The 27458-nt window shown below is 34.7% G+C and overlaps 1 long non-coding RNA gene across 3 annotated transcripts in view; it reads right to left on the bottom strand.

Annotated features, from left to right (window-relative positions):
- Positions 1-27458, bottom strand: part of LOC108582922 — a 174414-nt gene that overhangs the window by 18131 nt on the left and 128825 nt on the right. For 2 of the 3 annotated variants that reach the window (XR_002518447.2, XR_004178761.1), the window contains exon 3: positions 22869-24630. This is a non-coding gene — a long non-coding RNA (uncharacterized LOC108582922). Of the gene's footprint in view, positions 1-22868; positions 24631-27458 lie in introns of those variants that run through there. The other variant, XR_004178762.1, reaches the window with a different exon arrangement.

The raw sequence follows: 27458 nt of genomic DNA, 5'->3' as shown, positions 1-27458 counted from the left end.
CCTGTCACCATTTTCTGAACAGCTCAGCTTGTTCCTACCAACAATCCCATTGCTTCATCTTGATCTAAGCTTCTGCAAATCAAACTCTGGGAGTTTTCTAGTGCTTTTGGATAATTTCATTTACTGTTTAAAAGCAAAATGAAACATAACACATATAAAAAATATTTTCTTTGTATTGGTAGCTCATATCTATTCATATCCTGTATAGATATCTCTAGTGCATTGTTGGCACTCTTCTGATTTAGGATTTTTATCCTTTTTATTATTTTGAAAAATTGCCCTTTATTATTACAGACATGATTTTGAAACAATGGAAATCTAAGAAGAAATTGCTCATTAATGTCTTCCAAAATAAAATTTCTGTTTTAATTTGGTCATAAGATCTTCCAGACCATGTCTTTGAATAATCAATTTTGACATATTTATATACCTACATACATATAATACTTAGGTATAATATTATGTGTTATCTCTCAAATATGCATAGCTATCCATACATACAGCCCTTTGTTTTTCTTCCCTCACATCATCCCTTATCCCCTGTCCTACCCACTACAGGGAGGCAAGATTAGCACTTTGGAGGTGGGGCCTTGTGGGAGGTGATTATATCATGGGGACAGAATTCTCCCTTTTTTAAGTTCTTTGAAAATTCTCCAAAGAATTTTCAAATTCTTTGAAATTAATTGAAATGATGAGATGAAGGAAGAGAAGAAGGGGGAGGGAGAACAGAGGTGAAACTTAAATCAAGTCAAAGTCCAAAACGGCATGGCGGTTTTGGAAAAAACTCAGGCATTGTCTGGCTTACTCAATTTCTGCTCTTTGTATTGCTTTTTCAGTGGATAAAATTTTATCACCAGCTCACCTCAGGATCTTCCAAACATACCATCATTTTTTTTCTTCCTTTTCTAGTTTTCTTCTTAAAAACTAATATTATTAGGGCTTTTATTTTATAGAAATGCCTACTTTATTTAAGAAATATCTATGAATACATTATAACATATGAGTCACTAGCTTTACATCTATTTAGGTTCGTAAATATTTTCAACTTACGTTTGTGTTTTCTAATGCTTATAGTTCATACAGTTACTTTTGGATTTCCAGAATGCTTTGGGTAATTTATTTGAAAAGCAGTGTCTTATAGATATAAGGAAACACCCCCAGATGGATTGAAGAAGCAAAAGTTAAAATGAACATTTGTCACATGGAACTGACTTCTTCAGTAGGCAAAGGCTGTGATGGCTGTACAATATTCCCCTTACTCTCTACTTCTATTTCCAAGTACTTAAATATCCTTAAAAAATATAAAGCTTTACTGGAAGGTGTGAAAATTTAATATGATTTGGATCTGTGTCCCCATCCAAATCTCATGTTGAGTTGTAATCCTCAGTGTCGGAGGTGGGGCCTGGTGGGAGGTGATTTTATCAAAGGGATGGAGTCCCCAAGAATGGTTTAGCACCATTCCCCTAGTGCTATTCTCCTGACAGAGTTCTCACAAGATCTGCTTGTTTAAAAGTGTGTAGCACCTCCCTTCTTCTCTCTCTTCTTCCTGCTCTGGTCATGGAAGACGTGCCTGCTCTTCCTTCGCCTTCTTCCATGACTTTTAAGTTTCCTGAGGCCTTCCCAGAAACCAAGCAGATGCCAGAATCACACTTCCTGTACAGCCTGTGGAACCATGAGCCAATTTAACTTCTTTTCTTTATAAATTACTCAGTCTCAGGTATTTATAGCAACGTGAGAATGGACTAATATATAATTCTATCAGAAATATCCTGCCTTACCTGTGCCTAATTTTGACCTTGATGGCTTTTGATCTACTTGAACAGAGTTCGTTATTGTGCTACTTCAGCACCTAAGAGATGCTATTGTTCCTTCCTGTTAGAGACCTATGATAAAGATTTCTCTGAAGCAAATGTACTTTTCCAGGAGTAATATTTAGCATAGTGTCCTCTCCTCCCCACTTGTAGAATATTCTTTATACAAGGATATCAAACAAGTAGTATATCAGAAAAGATTATCAAGTCTCATAGCTTTATGTTCAAAGTTATGTTTTAAGTCCAATAGATTAAGAAAGATACATTACCACTTCTTCTCTGAGCAAATCAAAGGAAGAAATATTTTATAGTTATTAAAATCACTATTTCTCTCTCTGTGTTGCTCTCTTTCTATTTCAGCCTTTCCCTCACTTTTATTCCTCTTTTAAGCCTGTTTTAATAATATTTAAGTAACTGCTCTGTCCTAGATAATGAAACTTGTCTAATATAGAAATTTTTGGAATGACTCATTTACTGTATTGGTTCACCTTGTGTGACAAGTATACTGAAGAGTTTATAAAGAATGACAACGTGGTGAATTGCTCTAATTGAATCAATGATCTAAATAGCCTTTTATATCTTAAATAATTCTGTTTAGCTCAAGCCATAAAAGTGACAATAATTTTAAGGGATATGCTATTGAAAATTGCTGTTCTCTTCAATATATTAAATCTTAACTTCAGGCCTAGAACTCTATTAATGAAAATATAATTTCAGCCTTACCAACGCATTCATGAAAGTGAATTGATCTTTATACAGTGTATTGAAAAAAATAATGGCATTTTTTTCTTACAAATGAAAGCTGTAGGTATGTTTGGAATTGTTTATTTCTTTTTTTGCTACTGCATTATGAGAAAAATGGTCCACAAATGCTAAAAAACCAAAAATCTAGTTTGGTGTACCTTGTTTCAGTAGTCTAAAAAAATTTATCAAACTTAATTGGAGATAACATTGGGATTAAAAACTAGCATGGCTTAACTTTATTTTTTAGTTAAGTATCTGGTATTTGTTCTTGGGGCATTACCTAACTACCTTTATATAAGTTAGGTATGCAGTACATAAGACATTTGTTAAAATTATAGATTCATGGAGCACACGTGCAGGTTCATTACATAGATATGTTGCATAATGCTGGGATTTGGGCTTCTACTGAACCTGCTGCCCAAATAGTTAACATTGGATCCAGTAGGTAGTTTTTCAACCCTTGCCCCACTCCCTCTCTCTTCCCTTTTGAAGTCCCCAGTATCTATTGTTTCTGCCTTTATGTCTATGAGCAACACAAAAAACTTAGGACCCTTTTTTGCAAATGATGGAAAATTTTATCAAAAGTGCCTTAAATAAGATGGAAATTTATTACCACGAAATTGAAATATTCAGCTCGTATTAATTTCAAGCACAGATAAACAGGAATGTTACAATTAGTAATTATTTTGTCTTTTTTATTCATCAGTAAAGTCTACATTTCATCTTTTTTTTCAGTATGTTCAGTTAAACAACCATCATCACTACCTAATTTTAGTATAATTTCATCACTACAGAAGGAAACCCCATACTCATTATGAATTACTCCTAGTCCCCACTTCTCCAGTCATAGGCAGCCAGTAGTGTACTTTCTGTCTCGACGGATTAGCCTAGTCTAGATTTTACTATAAATAGTATCATATAGTACATGGTCTTTTGTGATTGGTTTCTTTTACTTAGCATAATGTTCTTCAGGTACAACCATGTTGTCATATGCATCAGTATTTGATTCCTTTTTATATCCAAATAACATTTGTGGTATACTACAGTGTATATGGATATGCAACATATGTTAATCCTTTCTTCAGTTGATGCATATTTAAGTTGCTTCTATTTTGGGATTCTAAGTGGGCAGTCTTTTCACTTTCCAGATGGTGTTCTTAAAATGCAAAATTTTGTTATGTATTTGTCATGTACAACATGACAGTTTAAAGTACATATATATTATATAATAGTTTAATCTAGCTAATTAATAATGTTTGGCCTTAGCTAGTTATAGTTTTGGGATAATAATGCTTAACATCCACTGTCTATGCATTTTTCAAGAACACAATATATCATCATTAACTTTAGTCACCATACAGCCACCTTGTGCAACACATCTCTTGAACTTATTTCTTCTAACTGTAATTACGTATCCGTGGATCTACATCATCTAGTCACTCAATCCCTGCCAACAACCTCAACCTCTGGTGACCATGGTTTTACACTCTACTTCTATGACATCAACATTTTTAGATTCCACATTTAAATGAGCTCATGTGGAATCTGTCAATCTGTGCCTAGCTTAGTTCAATTAGCATAATGTCTTCCATGTTTTTCCATGTTGTTGCAAATGATTATGATGAAATCTAAAGTATTTATATATTTTCTTTGGTTACTTGTACTTTGGATGTCATATATAGAAAATCATTGTATAACCCAAGCTCACAGATTTGCTCCTATGTTTTCTTTTGATTTGTATAGTTTTACCTCTCACATTTAGGTCAACGGTCAGTTTTAAGTTCATTTTTATAGATAGTGTGAAGTAGAAGTCCAACTTCATTTTTTTTTTTTTTGCATGGATAACCAATTATTTCAGCCACATGGTTAAAAGACTATCACTCTCCCACTTGAGTTGCCTTGGTACCCTTGTCAAAAATACTTTTACTATGAACATAATGGTTTATTTTTTGATGCCATTTCTTTTCCATTGATGTAAATATCTCTTCTGCTCTAGTACCATACAGTCCTTATTACTGAAAATGTTTTACTAAGTTATGACATTAGGAGAAATATCTTCTACTTTTGTTCTAATTTTAAAGATTGTTTAAAATATTCTGCATCCTTTACATTTCTGTACAAAATTTAGTATTAGCTTCTAACATTCCACAGACATAAAAAATGAGAATTTCTTTGAGATTGTTTGAATCCACAATATGATTAGTTTGTGGAGTATTTCAATTTTAATGATATTAAGTTGACCAATCACTGAACATGGAATTGCTTTATGTTTGTTTAGATATTGTCTCACCTTCAACAATATTTTGTAATTTTCAGTGCACAAGCCTTGAATTTCTTTTGCTAAATCTATTTCTCTGTTTTATTTATTTTTTGATACTATAGGAAATGGAATTGTTTTCTTCACATAATTTTTATATTCTTCACTATTACTATAGGGAATTACTATTGTTTTTGTATGCTAATTATGTATTCTGTTGTCTTACTGAATTTACTAGTCATATTAGACATAATCAGCTGTGGGCGTGTTTGCTTATGCTTGTGTGTGTATTTCTTAGGATTTTATATATAGAAGGTCATCTTATTTATAAGTAGAGATAAATCATGACCTCTTCCTTTCCAAAATGATTTTCATTTTTAAAAAATTTTTATTATCTATTTTATTATTTTTAATTTTATGTGTACATAATAAGCATATATACTAATGGGGTAAATAAGATATTTTGATACAGACATGCAATGCATAATAATCACATCTGGATGAATGGAATATCCATTACCTCAAGCATTTATCCTTTGTGTTATAAATAATCCAATTATACTCTTTCAGTTATTTTAAAATATACAATAAAATTATTATTGACCACAGTAACAATGTTGTGCTAGTAAATACAAAGTCTTAGTCATTCTTTCTAACTATTTTCTTATACCCATTAACCATCCTCACCCCCTTGTCCCTCTCTTCCCGACCTCTGGTAACCATCCTTCTACTCTCTATCTTGATGAGCTCAATTGTTTTAATTTTTAGCTCCCACAAATCAATGAGAATGTGTGGAGATTGTCTTTCTGTGCCTGGCTTCTTTCACTTAACACAATGACCTCCAGTTCCATTCATGTTGTTGCAAATGACAGATCTTATTCTTTTTTTTTTTTTTTAATGACTGAATAGTGCTTCGTTGTGTATATGTACCGCATTTTATTTATCCATTAATCTGTTGATAGACATTTAGGTTGCTTCCAAATCTTAGCTATTGTGAACAATGCTGCAACAAACAAGGGAGTGCAGATGTCTCTTCAATCAACTGACTTTCTTTCTTTGGGTATATACTCAGCAGTGGGATTGCTGAATCATATGCTAGCTGTATTTTTAGTTTTTTCAGTAATACCCAAACTGTTCTCCATAGTGGTTGTACTAACTTACGTTTCCACCAACAGTGTACAAAGATTCACTTTTCTTCACATCTTTGCCAGCATTTGCTATTGCCTGCCTTTTGGATATAAGTCATTTTAACTGGGGAGAAAATATATCTCATTGTAGTTTTGATTGGCTTTTCTTTGATGATCAATGATGTTTAATACCTCTTCATATGCCTGTTTGCAATTTGTATGTCTTCCTTTGAGAAATGTCCATTCAATTCTTTTGACCCTAGTACCTTTTTCCTATGGAATTGTTTGAACTCCTTATATGTCTGGTTCTTAATTACTTGTCAGATGGGTGGTTTGCAGATATATCTCCCATTCTGTCTGTTGTCTCTTCACTTTGTTGATTGTCTCCTCTGCTATGCAAAAGCTTTTTAACTTGATGTAATTCCACTTGTCGATTTTTGCTTTGATTGCCTGTGCTTGTGGGGTATTACTCAAGAAATTTTGCCCAGATCAATGTCCTGGGGATCGTCCCCAAAGTTTTCTTGTAGTAGTTTCATAGTTTGAGGTTTTAAATTTAAGTCTTTAATCCACTTTAATTTCACATTTCTATATGGCAAGAGATAAGGATCTAGTTTCATTCTTTTGCATATTGATATCCAGTTTTTCTAGCACCATTTAATGAAGATGGTGTGTTTTCTTCAGCATAGGTTCTTGGCATCTTTGTCAAACATGAGTTTACTGTGAGTGTGTGGATTTGTTTCTGGGTTCTCTATTCTGTTTCATCAGCCTCTGTGTCTCTTTCTATGCCAGTACCATGCTGTTTTGATTACTATAGCTCTGTAGTATAATTTGAAGTCAGGTAATGTGATTCCTCCAGGTTTTTTTTCCCTCTCAAAATAGCTTTGGCTATCTAAATTTTAGGAATTTTTTTCTATTCCTTTGAAGAATGTCATTGGTATTTTGATAGGGATTGCATTGAATCTGTAGATTGCTTTGGGTAGTATGGACATTTTAATAATATTGATTATTCCAATCCATGAACATATAAAATTTATCAGTTTTGGGGAATCCTTTTCAATTTATTTCATCAGTGTTTTATAGTTTTCATTATAGAGGGTTTTTATGAGTTTGATTAAATTAATTCCTAGGTATTAAATTTATTTGCGGTTATTATAAATGGAATTACTTTCTTGTTTCTTTTTTCAAATTGCTCACTATTGGCATATAGAATTTCTGAATTATTGCATGCTAATTTTGCATTCTACAACTTTATTGCATTTGTTTTTCAGTTCTAACAAATGTTGTATGGAGTCTTTAGGTTTTTTCAAATACAAGATTATATCATCTGCAAACAAGGATAATTTGATGTCTTCCATCCACTTTGTATGTCCTTTCTTTCTTTCTTTTGTCTGACTGCTCTAGCTAGAACTTCCAGTACTATGTGAAATAACAGTAGGGAAAGTGGGCATCCTTGTTGTTTTCCAGATCTTAGGTGAAAGGCTCTCGATTTTTCCTCATTCAGCACAATACTAGCTGTTGATCTGTAATACATGGCTTTTATTATTTTGACGTATGCTCCTCTTATACCCAATTTTTTAAGGATTTTTATCATACTCTGATCTTTTCTTCTACTAAGAAGAAAATGCTGAATTTTATTAGATGCTTTTGTGGCATCAACTGAAATGACTGCATGATATTTATCATTCATTCTGTTGATATGATGTAGAATATTAATTGATTTGTGTATGTTGAACCATGTTTGCATTCCAGGGAAAATCCCACTTGGTCATGATAAATGATCTTTGTAATGTATTATTGAATTTACTTTGTTAATATTTTGTTGAAGATTTATACACCAATATTCATCAGAGATATTTTCCTGTCATTTTCTTTTTTATGATGTGTCTTTGTCTGCTTTTGCTAGCAGGGTAATACTGGCCTCGTAGCATGAGTTTGTAAGTATTTCCTCCTCCTCTATCTTTCAGAATAACTTGAGTAGGATTGGTATTAGTTCTTTAAATGTTTGCTAGAATTCAGCAGTGAAGACATCAAATCCCAGGCTTTTCTTTACTACCAGAATTTTTATTACAGCTTCCATCTCATTACTTGTTACTGGTCTATTCAAGTTTTCAATTTCTTCCTGGTTCAATCTTTCTAGGTAGTATGTATCTAAGAATCTGTCCATTTCTTCTAGATTTTCCAATTTATTGACATATAGTTACAAATAGTAGCCACAATGATTCTTTGATTTCCTGTAGTATCAGTTGTAATGTCTCCTCTTTCATTTCTAATTTTATTTCTTTGTATTTTCTCTCTTTTTTTCTTAGTCTAGCTAAAGGTTTTTCAGTTTTGTTTATCTTTTCAAAAGAGCAACTTTTTATGTCATTGATCTTTTGCATTGTCTTCTTCATCTCAAATTCATTTATTTCTGCTCTGATCTTTATTATTTCTTTTCTTCTACTAATTTTGGGCTAGTTTGTTGTTGCCTTTGTAGTCTTTAAGATGCATTATTAGATTGTTCATTTGATGCTTTTTTTCTTTTTTGATGTAGACATTTACAGCTATAAACTTTCCTCTTAGTCGTCCTTTTGCCGTATCACATTAGAACAGAAACTACAGAAATTCAAAGGTTTTAGTATGTTTTCATTATTATTTGTTGCAATAAATTTTTTCAATTTTTTCTTGATTTCTTCATTGACCCACTGATTATTCAGAAGCATATTGTTTGATTTCCATGTATTTTTATGGTTTCCAAAATTCCTCTTGTAATTAATTTCTAGTTTTATTGGGGTCAGAGAAGATGCTTGATGCTATTTCCATTGTTCTGAATGTTTTAAGACTTGTTTCATGACCTAACATATTAACACCCATACTTAGGGATGATACATATGATGAGGAAAACATTGTATACTCTGTAGCTGTTGGATGAAATATTTTTTAAATACCTATTAGATCCATTTGGCCTATAATGCAGATTAAGTCTAATGTTTCTTTGTTGATTTTCTGTCTGGAAGATCTTTCCATAGCTGAAAGTGGAGTGTTGAAGTCTCCAATAAATAGTGTATTGGGGCCTATCTCTCTCTTTAGCTATAATAATATTTGCTTTATATATCTGGATGCTTCACTGGAGCATGTTTTATAACCTAAATAATTAAATATTTTTTAAATGTGATATAATTTTACATGATTTTAATGGTGCTTATGTAATACAACTTGTGTAAGATATTTATGAATGGTTTTCAAAGCTTCTTGAATATTACAATATAGTATTCTTTACAAATGTTTGTTTGTAACTCTATCATACTGGGGTAGAATCCTAATAAAAGGATTGCAAAGTCAAAGGTCATGAACATTTTAAAGGCTTTTATACATATTTTCTGATCACCTTCTAGAAGATATTACCAGTTTGCTCTTCCTTCAGACAGTATGAGATTACTTTATTCCAAGTATGTGATAAAATTATTATTTAGACCATTGAACTAAATGCATGCTTAACTTCCAGTTCTTGCACATCCAGATGTGTGTTATTTTTGTCTAATAACAATCCTGAATTTAAAGTATAGTGTGATTTTCAATACACAAGTTTGGCAAACACTCACTTCTAAAGATGTATATTTTTTCGTGGATATAACTGAAAGGCAGCTGTAGATGAAAGAATTGAATGTGTTTGTTGGCAAAAGTGATTTTGCTATGTAACACTGGAAAACAATTGAGTTTTAAATGTGACTTACGCATGAAATTTAGTATCAGTCTCCAAAGGGAGCATCTAAGCCCTGCTTGGAAGAAGAGTATATATAATATAAGTTTGCTAGAAATACTAGTTGTGTTACTGATATACTAGTTGTGTTACTGATAATTATCATTTTTTTTTACATATTTGAGTTTATACCTATTAACTCATTTATGTGTTCTATTTTCCCATTTCTTCTTTTTTTTTTCATTCTTGTGAACTAATTTTATTTTATTTTAATATTTTTCTCCTCCTGGTTTGGAATAATGAACATTTCTAGTTTGAATGGTTATCTCAAGAACTACTGTATAAATAATTAACTTAGTAAGGCCTAAAACTAATCAATATCTGTAAAATAGTAGAAGGACTTTTGTCTTTATATAATAATACAAGGAAATTGTCTTTCAACCCCTTCTGATATGCTATTGTTGCTTTGTATTTTAGTTTTTCTTTTCAGTTTACATACGACAATCTAACTTTATTTTACCTTCAATATTTCTTTGGATTCTTGAACACATCTATATTTTTGTTCTCTCTATTCCTATTCTATCTAAAATCTTCCATTTTAAAATATTTCTCTGTGTTCTGAAATAGCATCTCTTAGAATTTCCTTTTTGAAGATACCATAATGCAAATACCCTAAGCTTGATCTAAAAGTAGTTTCATTCTTAAAAGATCTTTTATATGTCTAAAATTAAAGCTGGGCATTTCATTCCTCTAAAAATATTGAAGATGGTATTTCATTCTCATTTAACATTTTATGCTGCCATGAAATTGAATTGTCCTTTTAGTGGCTGTTGCTTCTATGGTAGTTAGTCTTATCTCTCAGGGTGTCTTTCTGATCTTTTCTTTTTTATCTGTGTTTTGCTTTTTTACTTTACTATTTCCAGATGTACATTTCTTTTCACTTATCTTGATCGTGATTGATTGAGATTTTAAAATCTGTTGAGTAGTATATGTATCAGAAAACTTTTAATGGGTCACCTTAGATCTCTTGGCTTCTGTCCATGAGATCCTCAGCAATTTTGTTTTCACTTCAGTAACTGATGTATATTTCAACTCTAGGTGATCTTCACCTATGTGTATAAACCCCACAGTTCTTTGCCTTGCACATGTCATATCTTCTGCCTCCTAAACTCTAAAATTCCCTGGTTCTGTTCAGCACCCTGATGCACAGTTAGCGTTTCAAAGGAGTAAGTTTTGGACAATGGGTTTAGGAGAAAATACGTTTTTCTTTCTAAGAACACCAGTTAGGACAGTTGTTAATAAATTCATCTTAAGCAATAGTTACTTTCAATAGGACTTGGGAGCAGAATAATTTAATGGACTGATAGTAACATGGACACCATTGGCTTTTAGAGGTGAGATGGTGATAATCTGTCATAAAGTGGCAGTAAAACTACTGAGGTTTTAACACGTTTAATTGGGAGAGGGTGCGGGCAGAAGCTGAGGTGTTGGAAAGAGCAGTGGTTGTTGTAGTTGACTTGTATGATGGCAATGATAATTATACGGATTTTGGAGATGGTTGGCTTCTGTAAATGACATTGAAATTTTTGCAAAATGAAAAAGCCGCTGGGCAACTTATTTCATACTGCCAAGTCAGTAGTTTTGAATCGAAACGTAATGACAATTGAAATGACATTGAAATTTTTGCAAAATGAAAAAGCCACTGGGCAACTCATTTCATACTGTGAAAAGTCAGTAGTTCTTATCCATGGATTTTAGGCAGACTGTAATATATTGTCTCTTACAGCCACAAAAAAGACTGCACTGAAATTTAGCCCTACATGTAGCCCTACAAAGCAGCCTAATTTTAATGGTTCCAAGAAGGATTGTACCACTAGAATAAATAGTAATTTTTTTTAAAAAAATCACATTCTGGAAAAAGTTGAAGAAGTTAATGCAACTTAACTTATTAAAAGACTTAAAAAATAGGTTGTCTCGCCTCCCTTTTGAAAACCAGATGGATTGTGGCAGATGACAATGGGCTATGATAATCCTAAACCACCCTGCTGGATGTTGTGTGTTTACTGGAGCAGATCAACATAGCCTTTATCATTTGTAATATTGTTATTGACCTAACACATGTATTCTCTTCAGTCCCCATCAATAAAAACAATAAAAACCTGTTTGTCTTTACAGGACAATGCATATTCTCTGTATTGCCCCAGGACAATATTTATTCTCTTGCTCTTTACCATAAATTAGTCTGTTGGGCGCATTATTATCTTGCATTCCACAGAATATTGTACTATTGAATTGGTGATATTTTACTAATTGTAATTATATTGGGCTGGAAGTAACAAGTATCCTAGAGGCTCTGTTTAGGCAAATGTTTTCCAGAGAGGAGATGAAAACCTGTGAAGAGTCAAGTTCTTTTACATCCACGAAGATGCTGTGGTCCAGTGGCCTGGAGTGTGCTTTCTGATATTAGGGGCAAGTTGTTGCACCTCACATTTATTATCTCTAAAAAACAGGTAGAGTACCTGAGCACCCATGTGCTGATTTTTCTAGGGATGAAGGTAAGATTCAGGCAAAATACTCTTCTAAATATAATTCTGCTAACGTTACAAATGGAGCAAAGAACTTTGATAAAAACCTGGCGTATACAATGAAGTAGTGTACCTTTTTGAAAGGACAGAAGAATGATCCTTAGTAGCCCAAGAACTAGTTTTACATAGCTATCACAGTTCACACATTATTGGTTCAATTTCATGAAACACTCTGACGTTTTGGATAAAGTAAAAACAACATTTTCACACCATGGTAATATAAAAATTCTAACTCTAATAAACCATACATTAAAATAAAAACAATTGTTTTATGTAATTGTTTTATCTTTGGAAAAGTGAGATATATCTCTGATATGTTTCCAAGGGATTTTTGCCAAAGTCATGCTATAACATTTTGTGCAATACATGGATAAGTATTTATTGAAAAGAAAATTTTCAACTGAATCATGATTTCTAGTGTTCAAACATTGTCATCACAAATCAAAAGAAAATAACATTATATGCTATACTTAATAAAATAGCTTAAGAGAATATGAATTTCCAAATATTTCCTTATGGTCTTTTTTGATAGGAATGCATCAACTTGATATTATTAAAATTAATTTTTGAGATTACCTATTATAGGACAAGTATTTTATTACTGACTTTTCTTGTTGAGATTCATTGGAATGGAAAAATTAAATAAGAAAATAATTCATGATTCAAGTCATTTTTTCTTTGAAGTTTCTCAAATTAATTGGGGGTAATTATGAAATAATTATGATACTTTAGAAGATAACGATGTCTCTGAATGAAGAATAGATTAGGATGGTGGAAGTGGGAACAGTAAGATCTGTCAGAAGGCATTGAAGTAGTTTATGTAGTTATGTAGTTATGTAGCAGGTATATAGTTATGTAGCAGGTGAAGTACTTTGGAAATGATATAAACAAGGACCGTAGTATGAAACGAAGAGAAGTGCATGAATTTAGCATATTTTCTGGATTTTAAGCTGTTAGAAATTGCTAATGAATTCAATCTGTGAGAGAGCTGAAGGTGAAAAAATATCAGGGATAATTAATAAATTTTTTATCTAATATGTAGTAAAGTATTATGTAATTATCGGGGGGACAACATTGGGAAAATAACAGCGTTACAAGGGTAGAAACCAAAATTTTTCTTTGAATATGTAAAGTTTGAGATACAGAGTGGTTATTTAAGTGGTGGTATCAAGAGACTGCTAAAAATATCTTCCACTTAAATTATGAGTCAGACCTGGCTGCTGAAATGTGTGAGTTGTCAATGTACAAATGTTATAAAAAACTAAGCTATTTTCCAATAGTGAAGGAATGTGGATAGAGAGGCAGAGATTAAGACTAAAGTTAAGGATACCCCAACACTGTAATTCACAAAAAAGAACAAAACACATTAAAGAAGACTAAGAAGGGGCCAGCAGATCAGAAAGAAACCCAGATAATGTGGCTTCAGAAAACAAAGAGAACACATTTGAAAACTAAGAAGTGGTGGCAAGAGGCAGAGTAAGATGGTTGATATGGTTTGGCCCTGTGCCCCCATCCAAATCTCATCTCAAATTGTAATCCCCATGTGTTATAGGAAGGGCAGGGTGGGTGGTGATTAGATCATGAGGGCAGATTTCTCCGTTGCCATTCTCATGATAGTGAGTTCTGACAAGATCTGATACTTTAAAAGTGTAGTACCTCCCCCTTCACTCTCTCTTTCCTATGCCATGTAAGACTTGCCTTGTTTCCCCTTCACCTTCCACCACGATTATAAGCTTCCTAAGGCCTCCCCAGTCATGCAGAACTGTGAATCAGTTAAACCTCTTTTCTTTATAAATTACCTAGTCTCAGGTATGTCTTTATAGCAGTGTGGGAACAGACTAATGCAATGGCTGAATAGAAGCCTCCATCGACGTTCCTCCCCACAAGAACACCAAATTTAACATCTATCTACACAAAAAAATACTTTCATGAGAACCAAAAATCAGGTAAGCAATCACAGTACCTGGGTGTAACTTCATATTGCTTAAAGAGGTACTGAAAAGGGTAGGAAAGACAGTCTTGAATTGCTGACATCACCCTTTCCCCATCCCTTGGTAGTGACCATATGGTGCTGACAGAAATTCTGTGCACTTGTGGGACTTTGCATGGGAATACAGTGCTGCCAACACTGGGCAGAACTCAGCTGATGCCCATGAAGGGAATATTTAGAACAGCCCTATCCAGAGGGGAATTGCTCATCCCAGTAGTCAGAACTTAAATACCAGCAATGCTGGCCACCATGGGCTAAATTAGTCTGGGGCCCTAAATAAACTTGAAAGGGAGTCTAGGCCACACGGACTGCAACTCCTAGGCATGTCCTAGTGCTGTGTTGTGCTTGGAGCCTGCGGACTTGGGAGTCACATGACCTAGTGAGACACAGCAAGGGTAGCCAAGGGAGTGTTTGTGCCACCCTTTCCTCAACCCAAGGCACCACAGCTCACAGCTGCAAAGGAGACTCCTTCCTTCTGCTTGAGGAAAGGTGAGATAAAATTAAGGAGGATTTTGTCTTGCAACTTGAAGAGCAGCTCAGCCACACTAGAACAGGGCAAAAAGCAGAGCTGCGAAGTCCACACCCCAGGCCCTAACTTCTGGAGAGTATTTCTAGATACACCATGGGCCAGAAGGGAGCCCACTGCCCTGAAGGGAGGAACCCAGTCCTAGCGGGATTTATCACTTCCCGACTACAAGCTGACTGAAGAGTCTTTGGGCCTTATGTGAATGTTAGCAGTACCCTGGCAGGCCTCCACAACGGCCTGTGGTGGTTGGACATGGAAAACCCTCCTCTGCCTGGGGAAAGGAGAGGGAAGAGTGGGGAAGGACTTTGTCTTGTGGTTTTGGTGCCGGCTCAGATGCACTAGAATAGAATAGCAGGTAGATTTCTTAGGTTTCCGACTCCAGGCCCTTGCTCCCAGACAGCGTCTCTGAACCTGCCTATAATCCCTTCTCTTCAAGAGAAGGGAATAAGACTGGCTGATGATAGAGCCTGCTGATACAGCCCTAGGACCTTAAGCAAACATAGGCAGTGGCCAGGTAGTAGTTATAGTGGGCTTGGTGTGAGATTCAGTTCTGTGCGGGCTTCAGGTCTGACAGAGTGCAGTTCCAGTGGTGCTGACCACTGAGGTGGTTGTGTCAACCCTCCCCCATCTCCAGGAAGCTCAGCTCACAGCAACTCTGTTTGGGAGAAAGTAGGAAAGAGAACAAGAGTCTCTGTCTGGTAATCAAGGGAATTCTTCTGGATCTTATCCAAGACCTCCAAGACCACCAAGGCAGTACCTCTACAATCTGCAAGAACCACAGCATTACCTACTGTGGGGTATCCCCTAATGCAGGTAAGGCTGCAGTGACCAAAAACTGAGATCACAACCCCCAAGTTCCTTCAAATACCTGGGAAGCCTACAAGCCCAGACTGCAAAGACTACAATAAATACCTAGCTTTTCAATGCCCACATACCAACAAACATCCACAAGCATCAAGACTATCCAGGAAAACATGACCTCACCAAAAGAAATAAGTAAGGTACCAGGGGCCAATCTTGGAGAAGCAGAAATGCGTGACCTTTCAGAGAGAGAATTCAAAATAGGTGTGCTGAGGAACTTTAAAGAAATTCAAGATAACACAGAGAAGTAATTCAGAATTCTATTAGAAAAATTTTATAAAGAGATTGAAATAATTAGAAAGAACCAAACAAAAATTCTGGAGTTGAAAATGCAGTTGACGGCCAGGTACAGTGTCTCATGCCTGTAATTCCAACAATTTGGGAGCCCAAGGCAGGTGAACTGCTTGAGCACAGAAGTTTGAGAACAACCTAAGTAACATGGTGAAGCTCTATCTCTACAAAAAAAAAAAAGAAAAAAAAAAGAAAAAAAAAAGAAAAAGAAAAAGAAAAAAAAGAAAAGAAAAAATTAGCCAGGCATGGTAGTACATGCCTGTAGTCCCAGCTACTTGGGAGGCTGAGCTGGGAGGATCACTTGAGCCTGAGAGGTAGAGGCTGCAATAAGCCATGATCATGCCACTGCACTCCAGCCTGAGTGAGACAGCAAGACCATTTCTCAAAGAAAAAAAAAACTTAAAAGAGAAAGAAAATGCAACTGACATGCTGAAGAATGCATCAGATTCTCTTAACAGGAGAATTGATCAAGCAGAAGAAATAAGTGAGCTTGAAGATAAACCATACAAAAATACACAGTCCGAGAAGACAAAACAAAAAGTAATACAACGGAATAAAGCACACCTGGAAGATCTAGAAAATGGCCTCAAAGGAGCAAATTTAAGAGTTATTGGCCTTAAAGAGGAGGTAGACAGCAAGGGCTAAAACTTATATTCAAAGGGACATAACAGAGAACTTCTCAAACCTAGAGAAAAATAACAGTGTTTGAGTCCAAGAAGGTTAAAGAACACCTAGCAAATGTAACACAAGGAAAACCAACTGAAGGCATTTAATAATCAAATCCCCAAAGGCTGAAGGATGGATCCTCAAAGCAGCAAGGGAAAAGAAACAAATAACATAAAATGGGGCTTCAATACAATTTACAGCAGACTTTTCAGTGAAAACCTTACAGACCAGGAGAGAGAGAAATGACATAAAATTCTGAAGGAAAAAACTTTTACCCTAGAATTTGTGTATCTGGGAAAAATATCCTTAAAATGTGAAGGCGAAATAAACACTTTCCCAAACAAATAAAAGCTAAGAGATTTGATCAACACCAGATCTGTACTACAAAAAAATTGCTAAAGAGACTTCTTCAATCTGGGGAAAAAGATGTGAATGAGCAATAAGAAATCTTCTGAAGGTGCAAAACTATCTGTGAATAGTGAGTACACAGAAAACACAGAATATTATAAAAATGTAAATGTGGTATTTAAATTACTGCTATCTTAAGTAGAAAGATGAAAAGATGAATTGATTAAAAATAATAACTACAATTTCCAATGCATAGACAGCATAGTAAGATATAAATAAAAACAACAAAAATATAAAAAATGAGGAGACAAACTTAAAGTTTAGAGGTTTTATTAGTTTTCTCTTTGCTTACATGGTAATTTGTGCAATCACTATTAAGTTGGCATCATTTTAAGATAATGGGCTATAAGATAAGTGCAAGTTTCAAATCTAAAAACATGTAATAGATAAACAAAAAATAAAAAGTCAGAAGTTAAAACACACCAGCAGAGAAAAATGCCTTCACTAAAAGGAAGACAGGAAAGAAAAAATACAAACGTAAAAGGAAGACAGGAAGGAAGGAAGGAAGGAAGGAGGGAAGGAAGGAAGAGAAGATTACAAAACAACCAGAAAACAAATAACAAAATGGCAGGAGTAAGTCCCTACTTATCAATAATAAAGATTAGTAAAAATGGACGAAATTATCAAATCAAAACACATTGAGTGGCCGAATGGAAAAAAAAAAAAAAATACACACAGAACAAGACCAAGTGATCTGTTGCTTACAATGACCACACTTCAGTTATAAAGACAAGCATAGACTGAAAATAAAAAAAATTGAGAACCATTCCATGCCCATGGAAAAAAAAAAGTAGTAGGAGTAGCTATGCTTATTTTAGACAAATAAATCTCAAGATAAAAAGTATAAGAAGAGACAAATAGGTCACTATAAAATGATAAAGGGGTCAATTCAGCAGGAGGATATAATTATGAATATATATCCACCAACACTGAAGCACAAGTATACCATTGTACCATTTTCTCCACATTCCCAACACTTGTTATCTTTTGTGTCTTTGATAACAGTCATGCTAAAACATGTGAGGAGATATCTCAGGGTGGTTTTGAGTTGCATTTCCCTGACGATTGGTGATGTTTAGCATCTTTTAATATACCTTTTGGCTATTTGTATGTTTTTTGGTTTGGTAGTTTTTTTAAGGTAAATGCATACTTAACATACAACCACCAGTTTCCCTCCTAGTTATCTACTCAGGAGAAATAAAAATATATGCTCATACAAAGACTGGTCTTTATTTCAGAGCAGTATTATTCATAATTGTCTAAAACTGGTCAGTAGATAAGTAAACTTTGATATATCCATACAAAGGAACACTACTAAACAGTTAAATGAAACAAACTACTAATACACACCACAACATAGATGAATCTCAAAAACATTATGCTAAGTAAAATAAGCCAAGCCCAAAAAGAATATATACTGTATATTCTCCTTAATATGAAATCCTAGAAAAGACCCAACTATAATCACGTTAAACAAAGTAGCATTTCAGATCAAAAGAGGCTACAGATATTGATGACAAAGGGGCATGAGGGAAGTTTTTAAGATGATGAAAATATTCTAAATCTTGATTGTGGTCATGATAACTTGACTGCACACATTTGTCAATCTCACTAAGCTGTGTACTTAGGAAAGATAATTTATTCCATAGAAATTTAATTCAATGAAGTTGATATAGTAGATTATTAGCACAGCATTTTCCTTTTATACATTTTGCCATTTATTTTCTTCTGTACTTATTCATTTTCTTTTGTGTTAAACTGAGTGATATAGTTTGGCTGTATCTCCACAAAAATCTCATAATGAATTGTGATTCCCACAATTCCCACATGTACTGGGAGGGACCCACTGGGAGGTAATTGAATCATCGGGGTGGGTCTTTCTTATGATAGTAAGTCTCATGAGATCTGCACAAGTTCTCTCTCTTTGCCTGCCACCATCCATGTAAGATGTGACTTGCTCCTCCTTGCCTTCCACCATATGAGGCCTCCCCAGCCATGTGGAACTGTATGTTCATTAAATCTCTTTTTCTTCCCAGTCTCAGGTATGTCATTATCAGATGCATGAAAATGGACTAATATGTTGTGGAACAAGCAAATTAAGACTATCTGCCTTTTGGCAATTAAAAGTCTGGTGCTGATAATAAAGAGTACAGTTTCATGGGTCTGCACAAAATACTAAGGGCACAGATGACAAAGTAAGAGGTAGGAATCCAGTAGTGGGAATGCATTCATATATGAAGCCTGTAAATATATTAAGTAATGTGAGGTCCTTAACTTTCTCTATTTTTTTTTTTAATCAAGTGAGTGGACAAATAATTGTGGTGGGTAAAAGAATCTCAAGAAGATACACTCAGAGTGAGTTTTAAAATGTCACTAGCAGACAAAACGGGTGGAATTCCTCGGGATAATCATTCTAAATACACAAGTATATTGCATATAATGGCTTTTGGGGAAAGCAAGCAGGATTAATTTGTCTTATTTAAAGCTTAAAAAATGCATAAGGGGAAAGTAAAAAGAATGACAGTATTACTGGTAAATGACTCAGATTAAGAAGGGCAGTCATGCATCTATGTTCAGTACTAATTTGGAAATGACAATGGCATTGGAATTAGATAGTAATAGCTTTGAATTTTTAGATTGTTTTGAACAATATATTTATTTTAATAATATTGATTCTTCCTATCCATGAGCATGGGATGTTTTTCCATTTGTCTGTGTCATTTACAATTTTTAAAATCAGTGTTTGTAGTTTTCCATGTAGAGGTTTTTCACCTCCTTGGTTAAATGAATTGCTTGGAATTTTTATTGTGGCTACTTTAAATGGGATTATATTCTTGATTTGGTTCTCAGCCTGAGCATTTTTGGTGTATATAAATACAGCTGATTTCTGTGCATTAATTTTGTTTTCTGAAAGTTTACTGAAATTATTCATCAGGTCTGGGAGGCTTTTGGAAGAATTCGTAATGTTTTCTAGGTAGATCTAGTCATCAGTAAACAGAGATAATTTGACCTCCTCGTTTCCAATTTGGATGCCTTTTATTTTTACCTCTTGCCTGATTGCTCTGGTTAATACTTCCAGTACTATGTTAAACAGGAGTGGTGAGACTGGACATCTTTGTCTTGTTCCAATTCTTAGAGAAAATGCTTTTGACATTTTCGCATTAAATGTGATACCGGCTGTGGGTTTGTCATGTACGGCTTTTATTATTTTGAGTTATGTTTCTTCAATGTCTAGTTTATTGAAGGTTTTTATCATGAAAGGATGTTGGATTTTATTAAAGGCTTTTTCTGTGTCTATTAAGATAATCATATGGTTTTGTTTTTAATTCTGTTTAGTGATGAATCAGATTTATTAATTTGTATTAAAACACCCCTGCAACCCCAGAATAAAACACACTTGATTATGATGAATTATGTTTTTGAAGTGCTGCTGGATTCAGTTTGCTAGTATTTTGTTGAAAATTTTTGGAGGTTGTTCATATGGGATTTCTGCCGGAGGTTTCCTCTTTTTTTCTTGGGTCCTTGCCAGATTTTTGGTATCAGGAAGTCTCTCTTTGTCAATTTTTTTGAACCCTTGCAGTAAGATGGGTACTAAACCTTTCTTGCATAGCTGGTAGAAGTCAGGTATGAGTCCATCCAATACAGGGCTCTTTTAGTGAGTAGATTTGTTATTAGTGACTCAACTTCATAGCTCATTATTGTTATGTTCAGAATTTACATTTCTTCCTGATTCAATCATAGGAGGTTGTATCTAGCAATTTATCCTTTTTCTCCCGGTTTTCTAGTTAGTGAACATAGTGTTCAATGATAGTCTTACATATATGTCTGTGGTATCAGTTGTAACATCATGGGTATCATTTCTGGTGCAGCTTATTAAAATATTCTCTCTTTTGTTCTTCATTAATCTAGGCAGTGGTCCATCAATTTTGTTTCTTCTTAGGCGTGCTAGTTCCTGTTTCTTCCTTCATAGTTGCTCATGAATGCCCACCTCAAGACTTTTATTTGTTCTCCCTCTACCTGAGAGATTCTTCCCCAAGTCTTCTTGTTGACTGACTACATCTCGTCTTTCAGAACACCCAATTCCATCTACCTTTTCAAAAAACCAACTTTACATTTTGTTGATACATCGTATGATTTATTTGGTCCCATTTCATTAAGTTCTGCCTTGATCTTTGTTATTTATTTTCCTATGCTACCTTTGGCTTTGGTTTGTTCTTGTTTCTCTAGTTCCTTGAAGTGCAATGTTACTTTTTTTGTGTTAATGTGAGATCTTTCCAGCTTCTTAATATAGACATTTAGCACTATGCACATTCCTCTTAACATTGCTTTTGCTGTATCCTGGAGGTTACTGTGTATATGCTGTGTATATATTTTCATTTGTTTCAAATTTTTTTTCTGATTTCTGCCCAATTTTGTTATTCACTCAAAAATCAGTCAGGAGCAACCTGTTTATTTTCCATGTCCTTGTGTAGTTTTGAGAGTTCCTCTTTGTATTGATTTCTACTTTTCCACACTGTTGTCTAAGAAAATACTCGATATGATTTTGATTCTTTTGAATTTATTGAGACTTGCTTTGTGACCAAGTAGATGGTCAATTTTGGAGAATGTTTCATGCATAGATGAGAAAAATGTATATTCTGCAGTTGGTGAGTAGAATGTTCTATAGCTATATATTAGGTCAATTTGGTCAAGAGTTTAATTTATGTCCAGAGTTTCTTTGTTAGTTTTCTACTTCAATGATCTGTTTAGTGTTGTCACTGGGGTGTTGAATTCCCACACTATAGTATATAGCTATCTATCTCTTTTTCTTAGGTCTAGTAGTGGTTCTTTAACAAATCTGTGTGCTCCAGTGATGGTTGTGTATATATTTAAGATAGTTATATGTTCTTGCTGAATTAACCCTTCTATCATTATATAATACCCTTCTTTGATTTGTTGTGTTTTGTTTTATTGTTGTTGATTTAAAGTCTGTTTTATACAGCAAAAAATAAAAATGCCTGGTCTTTTTGGTTTTCCATTTGCATAACATATTTTTCTCTTACTTTGAGCTTGTGGGTGTCATTATTCATTCGGGGTCCTTTGAGGGCAGCAGATGATTGGGTTTTTACTTTTATCCAATTTGCCAGTCTATATCTTTTAAGTGGAGCATTTAGGCCATTTACATTCAAAGTTAATATTGACACGTGAAGTTTTGTTCCTGTCATAGTATTTTTAGGTAGTTGCTTTGTAGTCTCAATAGTGTATTTGCTTTATAGGATATGTGTACTTTGTATTTATGAGTGCTTTTGTTGTAGCAAGTTCATCTTTTCATTTCCATATTTAGAACTACTCTGAGCATTTTTTGTAGCGCCAGTCTAGTTGTGACAATTGCCCTTAGCATTTCCTTGTATGGGAATGACTTGATTACTCATTTATTTATTAAGCTTAGTTTGGCAGGATATACAATTTTGGCTGGCATTATTTTTCTTTAAGGAGTCTAAAAGTAGGCTCACAATCTCTTTTGGCATGTAAGGTTTCTGCTGGGAAATCCACTGTTAGCCTTGATGGGTGTACCTTTATAGGTGATTTGACCCTTTTATCTAGCTGCCTTTAAGATTTTTTCTTTAGTGTTGACTTTGAATAGTCAGATGATCATGTGTCTTGGTGAAGTTTTTCTTGTACATTATCTTACAGGTATTCTCTAAATTTCTTGTATCTGGGTGTCTACCTTTCTGGGAAGACTAGGGAAATTTTCCTGAATTATTCTCTCAAATATTTTTTTTTCAATTTGCTTATTTTTTCTTCTCTCTCAGGAATGTTTTATAAGCTTTGGTCATAGCTTTCATCAACTTAGGTAATCCCATATTTCTCTAAAGCTTAGTTTAATTAAAAACGATTTTTTTCTTTATTTTTGTCTGACTAGGTTAATTCAAAAAACTGATCTTCAAGCTCTGAAAATTTTTCTTCTGCTTGGTCTAGTCTATTAGTAAAGCTTCCAACTATATTTTGAAATTTCTTTAGTAAATTTTTCAATTCCAGAATTTCTACTTGTTTTTCCATTAAATACAGCAGTCTCATCTTTTATATCCTGAATCATTTTTCTGGATTCTTTGCTTTGATTTTCAATTTTTTCTTGAAAAACCTTGAAACTCAGGTTTTTTGTTCTGCTAGTGTCTTCACACTGATTCCTTCTCATCTGAAGCAACAGTTGCTTTTATTTTTTTTATTTGCTATCATTTGAACGGAATTTTCTACATTTTATTCTTTTTTCCCTTGAGGATATGACTGCGGTGTGTATTGCGTATGATTATTTGGCTTCATTTTTGGGTGCTTTCAGGGGGCCACGTCTCTATATAGGTTTCTTTGTTGTGGATACCCTCTCTGTTGTGGTTTTCTCAGATGCTGCTTGTTGTAATGATGTATTGGACGTATGAGCTGATGCACTATCTTCTACAGGGCTGAGACTGCACAGGTCTCATAAAGCTTATCTCATTCACTAGCACTGGGCCCTTCTGACAGCAGCTTTTTATTGGTACAATTCAGTATTCCATGCAGTAGGTGTCACTTAAGAGTAAAAGCCACCCACTCTCCAGGACCCTGTTAATGAGGGGAGGAACCTACCCTAATAGGAGAAGAAGGGAATAAGCATATTGGGGTATGCTGAGATATTGGGGGCAGGGTTGAGGCACTGCACTAGCTGCTTATCCTGGGCAAGTAGGAACATGCTCTGCTTTCATATCAGGGCCCTGTTGCAGGGTTTGTGACCTTTAGTTCATATAATCATTGTCCTCTGCCTCCTATCTGTGACGAAGAACCAAAGAAATTCCCTTCTGGTGGCTACTACAAAATAGGTTTCAGGGCTAAGCCTCTTCCCCCAGTCCAGAGCAGACAAACAGCTCTGTGATTTGTCTGCCCTTTATGGCCAGGATAGTACTGCCTTATGTAATGAGCAGGAGATGGGCCCAACCCTTCACTCTGTTGTGTCTGCAACAGTGGATGGGGGCAACAGGAGATAACCCCTTTCTCATTTCTATTTCCAGCAGTCAATTCCACCCCCTTCATCAATTGACTCCATGTCCATGTTTCCTTTGTCCCAAGGGCAGATTGGAGGGCTGTGCTGCCCTCTTCCCTAAAGGCAGCCCACACTGAGGGCTAGATCTTTAAGGAACCCACAGCTCCTCAGGGATCTGCTGGCACCATATGGTTGTCAAAGTCAGAGCAGGTCATGGGCTATGTTTGTGAGGTATCTGGTGATGTGGCAACCTAAGGGCTGAAGTCCCCTGGGGAGAACAGTGGCCTATAGTACATGTACAACCAGTGTGGCACCTGCCAGTTCAATTTGTGTATGGGAATACCTGCACGAACTGACCACCCAATTTATTGTCCTTAGCAAGGTCCCATCACCACTAACATCCTTGTCTGGATTGTGAGAGCAGAGGGGCTCCCCAACACTTTGGAGGAGATCAGATTGTCACACAAGTGAGGAGACAAGAGAAGCCATGACTTACCCTTTTCATGGTCCAGGTTTCTAGGGAGACAATCTTTGCCAGTCTCTTGCTGCTTTCCTCTTTTGTGCCCCAGGTTGTTCCCATGGATGCTCCAACAGGTCCTTGCTCCATTCCCTCAGATTTCCATTTAAATCATGGCCATTCGCCTGTAACTTTGATCTTTCTGAGGAGAGCTAGCATCCAACATCCGTAGTCAGCCAACTTGAGAAAAAAAAAAAGAGAAAAAAACTATGAAAACTTTTAAGGTAAAAGTAATTTCATGATTAGCCTTCTTTGTGCTGGTTTTCATTTATTCTGAAATTAGTTTTAAAGCAACCCTTACACATACACACAAATAAAAAAGTATTTAACAGTGACAATCAGTGTAATATACTTTAGAAATATTTCCCTTCCAAAGACATAGCATGGATTTATTGAATGCCATTTGAGAAGATCCTTGAGAGTTTTATAATTTAAGTTTCAAGTAGGAATTACACTCTGTGTCTCTCAGCAATATTCATGACAGGTCTTACTGCAGAATGTCATTCAGTAAAATACTCTGCATGAGTTTGAATGTAATAATTTTACTCATAAAAAATCAATGCAATAAATCTACTGATTCAGCATTAAAATTTACCTCAAAAAAAGAAATAATTTGTCTTGTCAAAATACCATTTCACCACTAACTAGACACTTTTTCAAAGTCTCACTTTTCTAAAGGATTAGATAGAGCTCTCATCCCATAGGATAATCAGAAAGCTTGATAAATCAATGTTGTTTATATTCAAAGTATATTTGAGACTTCAGAGTTTATCAATTGCAAAGGAGAATTAAATGAATAATTTTTCAGTTAATGTTAACATAATTTGTGGAAATCATCCTACGCTCATATTATATGCAGTTTTTTAGGGGGTGGGGTTAGTATTAATTAAACTGTATATATAAAATTTGGGCTACATGCATTATCTCATTCAATCCCGACAACACCCATATCAAATAAATATTTTTTTCTTTTTCTCATGGATGTAGAAAGTGGAATTTATATACACTAATGAGTTAACTGTCTTAGTTTATCAAATATTTAATTTGTGCCAGGAACATTCCTAAGCATTTTATACATGTTACCTAATGTTATGGCTACAACCAGTTAGGGAAATACACATACAGACAGAGTGATAAACACACACGCAGAAAATACATTTTACATCAGAGAGTTACCTGACCAAGGACTACACTTCTTTTGCTTTTCTCTAAGACCAACCCAATGATAATTCCTTGACTTAACTATTTTTGTTTACTAATGTAAAGCAGAGATTAGGTGTTCAATAATTTTGGCTTGAAAATATGACAAATTAATAGGAGAATGAATGAACAAATATTGAATACTTCTATTTTACTTCCCATACAGTTAATATAATGTATTTTAAAATACTGACTTAAGAAATTTAATTAGAGAGCTCAATTTATTTGAGATATCCCTATGTTTTACAATCAAAACTGAGTAAAGAATTTTATAAATTATGAACTATGTAATCAAAAAGTTATTTTTGAATGTTAATTTGTGTGTGAGTACATATCTTTATCTGTTTTGGTTTACTCGTGCCTGCTTCCCCTGACACCATGATTTATAGTTATAAGTGCAAGTGAGATGTGAGTTGTTACATGTGCACACTGAGATTGACTGTGAAAATTGCATGTAGCTACGGATTAATACAGTCAGAGGTATGGGATTTTCTGTTCTTTTTGTACTCTACTAACAGATGGACCCACTGTTTTGCTGGAAAGTGGAGCCAATTTGTCTGGCTTTGAAGAAAACAGGAGAAAAGAAGATATAGTAGGGACACTTTAATGGTGAAGAAAGAGCAAGCCATTGACCCAGCTAATAAAAGTTATTGCTTATAAGTACCGCGCGCTAACTGATTGCGCCACTGGACGGGAAGGGGAACATCACACACCGGGGCCTATTGTGGGGAGGGAGGGGGGGAGGGATGGCATTGGGAGTTACACCTGATGTAAATGATGAGTTGATGGGTGCTGATGAGTTGATGGGTGCAGCACACCAACATGGCACATGTATACACACGTAACAAACCTGCACATTGTGCACATGTACCCTAGAACTTAAAGTACAATAAAAAAAAAGTTATTGCTAATATTAGTTTATCATGTATTAGATGCAAGTTTATACTGTTTATCACCATTTGATGTTTAAATTTTGTTTATTGGAGCTCAAAATTGAGGTGGAAGTAATGCTTTCTGAAAAAATGAATTTAAAACTTTTACATTGTGGAAAGAAAAAGAACTCTGCGGACCTATCAGTTTGCTGGGGCTGCCATTTGAAAATAAACCAATTCAGGTTGCTTGAACAACAAAAATTTACTTCTTCATAGATCTGGAGGCCAGAAGTCCAAGAGCAAGGTGTCAGCAGGGTTGGTTTCTTCAGAGACTTCGCTTCTTGGCTTGTAAATGGCTGTCTTCTCCTTGTGCCTTTACATGGTCTTTCTTCTGTCTGTGTCATTTTCTTCTAAGAATACCAGTCCTATTGGACTAGGCCCACATCAGTGACCTCATTTTACTTTAATCACCTTTTAAAAAATCTTATCTTTAAATGAGAAGCTGAATGTTAGAAACTCAATATATGAATTTGGGGAAAGGGACAATTCAACTCATAATAGGAGATGGTGTAAAGAATCACCTGGCTAAGTCATCTGATTTGTACTAATCATCTTTTGATGTAGACAGGTACCTCAGCCTTAGTACTGAGGAGGGCATGGGAGAGGCAATTTCATAGCATCCTGTCTCTGCAAATCCCTCTGGAGAAAACTGCAGAGAAATATATTCAATTTAGGGAGAAAATTGACAATACATTATATTATTATTGATTCGAATAAAATGGGACATAGAAATGCATGAAATATCTGGTGAAATATTTTAAATGCATAAAGAGTAATTTATATTGTGTTCTAATTTAATCTGGCTAAAATTATTACTAAAAATATTGAAAAAATCAGTTTGAAGGAAATGTATACAATCAAAATTTTGTGATAAAA

The sequence above is a fragment of the Papio anubis genome, chromosome 15 (assembly GCF_008728515.1).
Source record: "Papio anubis isolate 15944 chromosome 15, Panubis1.0, whole genome shotgun sequence".
NCBI lineage: Eukaryota > Metazoa > Chordata > Mammalia > Primates > Cercopithecidae > Papio > Papio anubis.
Note: the sequence above shows the minus strand (reverse complement) of the source record. Positions and strands in the feature narration are given on the sequence as shown.